Genomic DNA, 9,726 nt, shown 5'->3' on the forward strand with positions numbered 1-9,726 from the left:
CAATGGAGTAGCAACAGAGTAAGCAAACTCCATTTACAGCAGCCTTTCCAAGGAGCGTGATTTCTCCAAACAACTTTACAGTATCTAAATATTAACAAGGTACACAACGTAGCAACTCATATACAAATTAAAATCATCTGGAAGACTAACACCACCAGCCCATATTTGTCTCAACAGTGTTGGCTTCATCTTGTCTGTTCCTGAATCGTTTTTCTTTACATCACAAAATCTGGAATGACTGAACATCCTTGCAAAATCTGTGACTATTTCACTAGTTGCTACAGCTTTTCCTTATTTTCAGAAAAATCCCTTTTCTATTCAGCTTCTACAACATTAAGCAGAGGAACTGCCCTTCTTTTCAATTTTCTTTGAATGTCATTTACCCATGATTCTGTTAGGAATAAAGCATAATTAAATGAATTTCTTTTGTCTGTGGTTAATGTAAGCAGAATTAATATAATTGAGATGGGAGTTCCAAATCCAACCTGCCTTTCAATTTCTTTCAATTATGTTTCATTAAAATTACCCTATGTCATTGGTAACAGTTATGTCAGGTTTATATGCCAAGGCAAGAAGCCAGCTTCAAATGACAATTTTCTACCATACCAAAACCATAACAATTCTGTAACTACATTACTGAGCATCTATATTATTATTATTCATTAGATGCAAATTTCTTTGTGTCACTCCTGAGTAAATAAATGCATTCTTCCCTAATAAAAGGGAATGCATCACTTAGTTTGTGCACAATTTTTTCACATTGTTTTAACTGATAATCAATAGCCTTCTACATCTTCGTATTCAAATGAGAGACTATTTTTGGGACACAGACAAGAATTGCACACCACTTAATTCTGCTCTAATAATATTTGAATCATTTAGGGGAGTAGTCAACTTGACAAAAAACCCACGCGAATCTGATCCAGTCATGGTGTGAGGAATTCCTTTCCAGAGATGTCAAAGTCATCGGAAGCTGTGTAATTAGTAGCACTGATAATTTTTTGTTTTTCATGTTGCTTACTCTTTTATAAAAATCTTCATAAGAGCTCTCCTTAAACTGTTAACAAACGTTATAGGCAATAAGATTGTATGCATGCAAAATGGGTTTCATTCTATTGTTCTCTCTGGTTTTATCATCTGAATCCCATTTCTTCTAAATCTTGAAATTTTCTAATTTCATTTACTGCTATAGTAAATTTTCTCTTTTAATTACTTTCTCTCTACACGGCACAAAGACATCACTGAAAAGCTCAATACAGAGAAGCTTTGCAAGCTATTCTAAGAAAAAAACCCTGAAGATGATCCAAAATCCAGTGAAGTCTGTGAAAAACTTCCCTGCCCGTGTCCTTTGGAACAGGTCCCAAATGAGACAGAAGTAGGTGCTGCATTTTTGTGCCAGACTTCCCCCCCAAAAGGAAATCAACAGTGACCTGGCTCCAGCTTTTGGTCCTTGCACAAAGCGCTGGAGAAGAGATGGTAACACCTCGGCTTCTCACTCAAACGATGAGCCCAACAGGTTCATACAGGAACGTATGTGAGCACTTATATGCCAGCCCTGTTCTTAGAGACTCTCACTGTAGGAAAATGAGAAAATAAACTACTTAACTGTGCAAGTAATTTCAGCTGGAGCCGATTATCCATCTGCTAATACGATGCAGCCTGGAAGCTTTGCCAATGACAGATTAAGGTCAAACAAATGATCATTCCTATGAGATACACTCCTCTTCCTAAGCGTATTTTTCTTCCAATATGTTGTGAAATGCTGATCAAAGAGCCTATAATAACATTATATTAGCATAAATTTCTCGTAGTGAAGCTACAGCAACTTTCTGGAACTACACTGAGCTCTAGACAAGCCAGACAGTATGTTTAAGACAGAGACTCTGGTCTAAAGATCTTACAGGTGAAAAAGGCAAAACACGGGAAAAACTGCAGAAGGGAAGTGTTGTTATTTCATTTTACAGGGGCAGAACTAAAGCAGTGGGCTTGTGGGAACGGGACATACGAGGTGTGCAGACACTGAAATAACAATGGCAACTTGAAAGCCTGCGTCCAGTGACAGGGTGAGGCTGAAACTCCCCCATGATATACCTAAGAATATTTTCCCCAAACTTCAATTTGTGCTGACTTGTTTTTGCAGAAGCACTTTTTCTAAAAGGTTTTTAAAGATCGGCTTGAGGCAGCTTTGAAAATCCCAGCCTGCACAGTTGTGCAGACACACACAAACTACATGCGACTAAAGACAAGGTCTTGATACGAAAAGTGTTAAGCAAACCGAGTTACAGGGACTGCTACTTCTGCAGGCCAAAATATAAGATGTCAGAGACAGACAGATAATCAGTAGTATTTAATTTTATGACTGGAAGGTTACACAACGGTAATTCAGGCATGTTTCAGATTCAGACACAGGTCTTAAGTACTAAATAGGTAAGCCTCATTCACTCAGGCACATTGCTCAAGTGTTTTAAATCTTTGCACAAGCTGTCTTGTCTTTTTCCACTGCTCTGACCATGAGAAAATGCTCTTTCCTCAAAGCCAGACACAGAATATGTGAACTGAGGTTGATAAGACTGACCTCTTTCTTTGTGTAGAGCACTGTAATACCTGCTGATGAGAAGTGCCGCCTGGGAGCTGGGTGCCGTTATGTAAGCCGGCCATCCTCCTGCCAGTAATCCACAGATGCCTCACAAATTCTTGTGTAACGGACTGGCAGGTGCGGTGTGTTCGTTGCCTCCTCTCAAAGAAGCTGCTTTGCACAGAGGATAAGAGCCTACTTAGCCTGTCCCACAGCAGCTGAGCTCCAACGGTGCCCCATCTGTGCCACACATGGCACAGGTAGGGAAAAAAATAGCGTGTCACTGCCTAATTAGGGACCACAGCACAACGCCAAGCACGTGAGGAATCACGATTAAAAATGTTTTGAGCTACACTTTTGAAGGGGAGGCTGGGAAAAACAGGAGTTTGCTGAAAGTGAAGGCAGTCTGGCTGGCAGAAATTCAGATTTTTTTAAGGTAGTTCAGAAACTATTTTAGCCCCCATCTCTCCTTAACATTTATATTTCCTGGTAAACAAGAAGGAGAAAAAAGGAGTAATATGAGAAGTGAAGTAAAGCCTGACTTTTTAAAGAGAATGGTTCACTGTGAAACAAATTTTGTCACACACTAAAAAAGCTTTTTCAAGGAGATGAAGCACAAAGAGACAGGGGACGTAAGTACCCACTCTAAATGAGTACACTGCTGGAGGTGCTTAGGACCTGGACTTTGTCAGTGCATATAAGGCAAACAATTTAAATGTATTTAGATACTTAACACACGTGCCTAATTACCTTAATCTATCCCTTAAGAATTTTACAGGATGCTCGCTCTCCTTAGCATAGGTATGTTTCAGCTGCAGCAGTGAATGATCAGTATTTTTGAAAAATGGATCAAGGACTTTGAAAAGAAGGAATCAAGACCCTCCGAAAACCAGGAACACACAGCTAGTGATCACTTGTTGGCTTGGTTCAAAGGGCTGAAGGACAACACCGCTGGGAAAAAGAAGTCATCAAAATATTTACGGAAAGTCAACTTTCAAAGAGGACACCAGAGTTTTTTTAACATTCCAGAGCAGCACACTTGTCCTTTCCTTTTTTCCCTTCTTGAAAGTAGCAAACCAAATTAGGGTAAAAAAACCCCAAAGTCATAAAAGCAACCTTCCTAAAATCTAAGGAATTTTGCCTGAGCATTTAAAACTTGATGAATTTTTAAGTAACAGAACAGGGTTCCTTATAATGGGAAAGTGTTAAGCTGCCTTAATTACATCAGGACCCAAGAGGCTGAATCTCTGTTATGGAAGGCTTGGTATCGATCACAAACCGCAGAAACTTCTCTCTTAAAGTCCAGCACAGATGTATAGCTGATGAAACCTCCTCCCCACTAATGAAAGGCTGGTCATATGAAATCACTTTATTATGTCCTTGGGCCACACATGAAAAGCTTGCAATACAGGAACGGAAATGAAGGGTAGATGCAGAAAAGTAGCCAAGAACTTGTTGGGTTATAGATGCTGGACTGCCTATTATTTCTGAAAGATTATTCTGCCTATATAGCAGAATAATGGGGTAATACAGTGTGGAAGTGTCCATTGTGCTACTAACCCATATGTTCCTCACCAGAACTGTCAGCCAGGTGTACTTCCAAACCACTGATTCCTGCTAAATTTCAAATTATGCAGTTTTCACTAATTAATAACTAACTTGTGAAGTCATTGAGATACTATCGCACTGTAACTACCAGCAAGCATTGGGAAAGTGGGATCTGTATCCCAGATTGCAGCAGAATTAGTTCAAACAGGCCACAAATTTGGGGACTACTCCCAATTTGTGCATCATTTTGTAGGAAGTGCATCACAGTGGATTCACAGATTTCAAGGACCGCCACGCTCAAGCTTTTAAAGACAGAATCATAGAATCATAGAATCATAGAATGATTAAGGTTGGAAAAGACCTCTAAGATCATCGAGTCCAACTGTCAGCCCAACACCACCATGCCCACTAAACCATGTCCCTAAGTGCCGCATCTACACATCTTTTAAATACTTCCAGGGATGGGGACTCCACCACTTCCCTGGGCAGCCTCTTCCAATGTTTCACCACTCTTTCAGTAAAGAAATTTTTCCTTATATCCAATCTAAACCTCCCCTGGCGCAACTTGAGGCCATTTCCTCTCGTCCTATCGCTTGTTACTTGGGAGAAGAGACCGACACCCACCTCGCTACAACCTCCTTTCAGGTAGCTGTAGAGAGCGATGAGGTCTCCCCTCAGCCTCCTCTTCTCCAGGCTAAACAACCCCAGTTCCCTCAGCCGCTCCTCAGAAGACTTGTTCTCCAGACCCCTCACCAGCCTCATTGCCCTTCTCTGGACACGCTCCAGCACCTCAACGTCCTTCTTGTAGTGAGGGGCCCAAAACTGAACACAGTATTCGAGGTGCGGCCTCACCAGTGCCAAGTACAGGGGGACGATCACTTCCCTACTCCTGCTGGCCACACTCTTTCTGATACAGGCCAGGATGCCATTGGCCTTCTTGGCCGCCTGGGCACACTGCCGGCTCATGTTCAGCCGGCTGTCGACCAACACCCCCAGGTCCTTTTCCGCCAGGCAGCTTTCCAGCCACTCTTCCCTGAAGATCCTGTACTCAGCAACATAAATCACCAGATTATCTTCAAAATCATCAGGAATTTAAAATAGCATACCTATTGTTCCTTTTACTCACCTTTCTAGTTTAGAAATGTGATTTCCAGGTAAGCAGATGATTTCAGGAGCTCTGACTTTGAGCGAAAAATGGGAACATCATGAGACTCCATTGGAAACCGAGACAGTTGGTTTCACAGGACCATGGCCTATTCCTATTATTCACAGGGAGTTTTCCCACTAGTATGTACCTCATTCTCAAAAGTTACTCCCAGTGGATCTCAAGCTTTTCAAAGCCTGTTAACATGTCTTTCAGCATTAGCCTTTGCTAAAACTTCCGCTGTAGCCCTCCAGTTGTGTTGGCAGCCTCCCTGGCCACATGGAGCTGGGAGGTAATCCCTATTTCAGAGTCTCCAGCCTAGGGACGTTATTGGTATTGACATGCAGAAGGCAGTCCTCCTTTTGCTCTCCAGAGGAATGAGGAACCTTTGCCAGCACCATGCCTCGCTACCCAACCAGACCAGAGGAGCACCACCAGAGAAATGTGCCCTGCTCCACATTTCTAATTAGCGCAAATGCTGTAATTTGGAAAGCAAGTTATCGATTGACTTAACAAATGGTTAAAATTCATTTTCTCTCAAATCCCTGCTGACAGGCCAGGCGTACCCTGCTGAGTAGCCCCTGCCTGGTGTGGCTTTGAGCTGTGGTGCTGGGCTGGGGAGGTCTCCTGACTCAGCCCATCCCACCCACTCTTCCTCCACCCCTGGAGGAAGCAAACCCATCCATTGCATGAAGCCGGGTGTTTCATTGGCAGGGGTTTGCACCATCTGTGCTGAGCCGACACACCACCACGCAGAAAGAGAAACACTGCCTATTGCAGCACTTGTGCTGGCGCACTTGGTATACGCAGCCCAAAATGACTCACTCCAAAACGTTTAAGTGGGCAAATTATGTGTGAATTGAACTTGGCTCTCACAGCACTCAGTGCTGCGTCTCTCGCAATTCTGATGTGTTTTAAAGTGTTATTAATGCATTTGTCTTACCTGCTAAGGGATTTACTAGGCGGAGGTAAACACAACTGGGGTGAAGAGCGTGGAGGATGCCACTAGAAGGAACCCTGAATCCCAGTAAACAGCTACTGCTGTCACTCCAGGAGAGAAGGAGGAGGTAACCTGCTCACAGGCAAGCCAGGTGACATGGCTCTCCCCCCTGGTGCACAATGTGTTTGTCTCCTCTCAGTGCCCCTCACCCAGGTGAACCCCCAGCCCTCCTCCCCATCCCCAGAGGGATTGTGCTGGCCTCGCTCCCCACTCTCCTGGCTGTGAAATCACCTGGAAAGCTCACTCACTCTGCTCTCTTCGTGAGTGTCAGGAGCATTCTGACTGCTCTATTCAAATATTTAGGAATGCCTTGTGTGGTATAAAGCCAATGACACCCACTGAAAACATGCATATGATCCAAAATACACCTGTTATCCAAAACTCTGCCCATTTTACACCATTGCATCTTGCTACAGAAGTTGTCCCAATGGCATCAGCAAAGGATTGTCTCCACAGAAAGATAGTGGTGCTTTGCACACATAAGAACAGTTGAATCTCACCAAGATTGCTGTAGCACGTCCTCATTTAAATGGCAATATTTCTTAGCGATTTAAAGGGCATTTCACTACCTTTCACAACTATCATTCTAAAAAAACCATTTTTTTTTATGGAAACGCAGGGGATGCTTTTGGTTCTAACACAAGGAAAGGCTTATAGGTTGTACAGTTCCAGAGTTAGGTTTAATACGGGTAAGCAAAAGGCAAATTTGTAAAACTAAATGTTACATCTCTATTTTTTTTTCAGTATTGAAAAAGGTATTTTTAATTTAGCTAAGAACAAAAGAGAGGTGCAGCAGAAGGGTTTTTAAGTTGAAGGCCACATCACTATTTTTGACTGGCAAAAACTTACCTCTTGTGGTTTAACTTTAGAGCACACCGTACAGCATAGCACAATGCAAAATCTTACAGCAGTGCTGACAGTTTTGTTATAGCTAGAATGGGTTTCCCTATCTCAGTAACCTTATCTGAAGATATTTACCTTTACAACAAAAATTAGCAACAGTCTTTCTTTTTTAAATATGTTGCATCCTATTATTCCCGAAACAACATTTTCAGCAGAGTTTGCAATCAAACACAGCTCAATATACAAGTCCCTGCTGGTAAATCTCATTGCTAGGTGATGAGCAAGATGCCATTTTTATAAACCAATCAACAAAAAAATTAAATCAGCTTGCTGGCAAGTCCTCAGTTCTCTCTTACTACTTTGTAAATAAATTCCCTCCTGGAAATTTCTAAGAAAAGTCAAGGTTTATTTTTCCTGTTTGCATTCTGAAATGACATTTTTTTCCAGATCAATTAGTTCACACTGAGCCCTTGTACCAATTACGCTTCATTATGTTGCTTGTAATGCTAATATGCTAACTGGTGTAATGGAACTTTTACGAGTAATATAAAAAACTGCGTTCACAATTAAGGCAAAGCATGTACCTTTCCCGGACTGCCAAAATACTGTCTCCAGGCTTCCAATGGGAGAGCTATCATCTGTCTCAGCAGCAGCTCCCGACTTGTGTTCCCCCTTATCGACTGGCCACGTGTGGGGCAGAACACGATCAGGATGCTCAGTGCCTCCAGGCAAGGACATGCCACCTCCAGGCAATACCCAGAAAGGAGATACCTGACTTGACTCTCACTCCTCTGCCAGGGGAAGAGAAATGTACAGTATGAGGGGGAGTCAGATCATGTGAATGCAGAGCTAAGATAAAGGAAGCGCCTGTCTTCTTTCACCGCTGATTACTAAATTAGGCAGCATAACTCTATTTTCTGTGTCACGTCTGCTGAAAATGGGAAAACCTCTGCTTTGGCCACATGCCTTAATGTGAGGGAGAAGACTAAAAGGGCCAATCAGTCCAAAACATTCAAGTTTTACAGTTAAAACCCCCAACTTTTAAGAGTCCTACAAAATCCATGCATTCATGCGATGCATTTGGAGTGCCATGTGGTCAGCACTTCATTAACAAATTACCCGTTAGCGAGGAGAACACACCAGTCATGCTGCTCATGATCTGCATCACCGCTCGCCACCATACTCTGGACTCCCTTTCGAACAGGACTGCATGGATGCGGAAAAGAATCGAGTGCAAACCCTCTCCTAGAGAGCTGCATTGTCTGGCCCTGCCCCTTCCCCATTACTGTCCTCCGGGAAAGCAAGATGCTCTTTCTTCCCTCTTCTCTCTTCGTCAGGAAAGCACATGTTTTCATCTTTTCCACAACCACCCACAGAGTAGATGATACATTTTTTACCTTTTGTGTGCAAGTTCCTTCATCAATGAGAGACAGACCGTCGTGAAGGAAACTGAAGAAATCTAAATACAACTTAACTGTAAGGGCAACCAAGATATTTAAGGAAAATTTCCTCCTAAGATCTTGATACTACACAAGTGCAAATAAATAGAGGGGGGTAATTTAAATGCAAATATCTACTGCTGAACATAAGACAAAACTCCAAAACCTAAAGAGATTCAGGATATCTTTGACCATGGCCTAACATTGCCCTAATCATTAAAGCAAGAACGTTTAACTTGGTTACAACGTTTCTGGCATATAAATAAGTGTTCAGATTTCCAGGATTCCCGAGAATGTGCAGTCCTTTTGATTTTATAGGTTTCAAAAGTTTGCAATTCATGTCACTAATTTAGCTCTCGAAGTCCAACCATAGATTTTAAATTGGAAGACGTTGACCTTGACCTCTTTATTTCAGTTTCACCAACTGAAAAGCAGAGATAACAATATTTACCTATCTCAGTGTCTCCTGATTATTAATTGCTGCTTCTGAAGCAGTTTGACTATGGAAATTTCATCCCTCGATGCTGCCTCCTTACAGAGGAAGTTAAAGACTTTCTTGTTGCTGGATATGTAAGAAGCAATCAAAAGGAAATTACACAAGACTCATAGGATGTTTCCAAAGAAAATACAACCACATGGAAGCATCTATTTCGTTTACTGAATCAGTGACAAACTTTATTTGGAGTTGTAAAGAAAATACAGGCAATGAGAACAGTGCAGGAAGGAGATATCGCACTCTCCATTTGGTATTACTTGTTAACGAGCTCTGTACAGGGGGTCAGAAAGACCCCCCATGCATGCCCTCTATGGCATAATACACTTTGAACAGTGACGGCTCTTCATTTTAATGCACTACATCCATACAGAAGAGTATGGATAGTAACAGAACTAAAACCAAGGAACTGCATAGAATTTACCACAAAAGCGTAGGCAGTGTTATCTACTGACTTACCGCTCTAACTTCTTCTGTAGCAAATTAATGGAAATATATTTTCTTAAGTGGAAGAATTCTGATAAAAAGAGATGCAACAGAGTGAGTAAGATATTTAAAATTGCTTAAATAATGACCACATGGGAGGTACGGTTTCTAAAGAGGTATGTTTTACAGATAATCTGCTTTCACTTGAGCATCTCCTGGGATAAGTCCCACGATGTTTGCAATTTGTGAAAATTGCGT

Source organism: Aptenodytes patagonicus, chromosome 2 (assembly GCF_965638725.1).
Source record: "Aptenodytes patagonicus chromosome 2, bAptPat1.pri.cur, whole genome shotgun sequence".
Taxonomy (NCBI): Eukaryota; Metazoa; Chordata; class Aves; order Sphenisciformes; family Spheniscidae; genus Aptenodytes; species Aptenodytes patagonicus.